Raw genomic sequence first — 984 nt, forward strand, 5'->3', positions numbered from 1 at the left:
AAAAGGAAAATTAATTCAATGAGTAACAATATTTGAATTAAGAACATTTTGTCCGAATATGGTTTGAAAGCAATTTATTAAAAATATCAACCTTAATGAATTGCAAAAAAAAAAAAAGAGAGGAAATTTAAAGTGCATCGACCGGGAATCGAACCCGGGCCGCCCGCGTGGCAGGCGAGCATTCTACCACTGAACCACCGATGCACGCTTGTTCGCATTCACTTGTAAGATAGGAAATGAAAATTCATTCAACGAACCAAAACCTTGAATCAAAACATTTTTCCTAAGTTTTACTACCATTCATCACCATCACTACCGTTATTATCAACATTATCATCGCTCAATGGTTCAGTGGTTAGATCATCGGGCTCACAGTCATGTGGTGGTGAGCTCGATTCTCGGACCGGGTTGTGTTCTTCAGCAAGACATTTTTATTTCACGTTGTTCCAGTTCACTCAGCTGTAGAAAGGAATTGTGACGTCACTGGCAGCCAATCTGCATCGGCCTTTGCCTTTCCCTTGGATAACACTCGTGGTGTGGAGAGGAGAAGCTTGTATACATGGGCGACAACTGGTCTTCCATAAAGAACCTTGTCCGGACTTGTACCTCGGTGGGCAACTTTCTAGGTGAAATCTCATGGTCATTCATGACCGAGTGCGGTCTTTACTCTTTACCATCGTCCACATGACCATCACCATAATCACCACTGCCATAATCATCAACATCTCCCACCACCACCACCACCACCATTACCACTATTGCCGTTTCCATCACCACCTCTATCAGAATCACAATTAACCTCACCCATCATCAGCTACAACCACAATCATCAACATCATCACCACCACCGCCGACGTCACCACGCTACAACCGTCATCATCACTTTCCTCGCAACCGTTACCGCCTTCACCACCTCTTTATCAGCACAACCATCATCACCCGTATGAACCGGCATCAACCCACATTTACCACCTCTGCGTTAAT

The 984-nt window shown here is 44.2% G+C and overlaps 1 non-coding gene across 1 annotated transcript; it reads right to left on the bottom strand.

The window, feature by feature from the left end:
* Positions 1-133: 133 nt before the first annotated feature.
* Positions 134-204, bottom strand: Trnag-gcc (transfer RNA glycine (anticodon GCC)). The gene has a single exon. It is a non-coding gene; the product is annotated as a tRNA-Gly (tRNA).
* Between the last annotated feature and the right edge of the window lie 780 nt (positions 205-984).

The sequence above is a fragment of the Octopus bimaculoides genome, chromosome 7 (assembly GCF_001194135.2).
Source record: "Octopus bimaculoides isolate UCB-OBI-ISO-001 chromosome 7, ASM119413v2, whole genome shotgun sequence".
Taxonomy (NCBI): domain Eukaryota; kingdom Metazoa; phylum Mollusca; class Cephalopoda; order Octopoda; family Octopodidae; genus Octopus; species Octopus bimaculoides.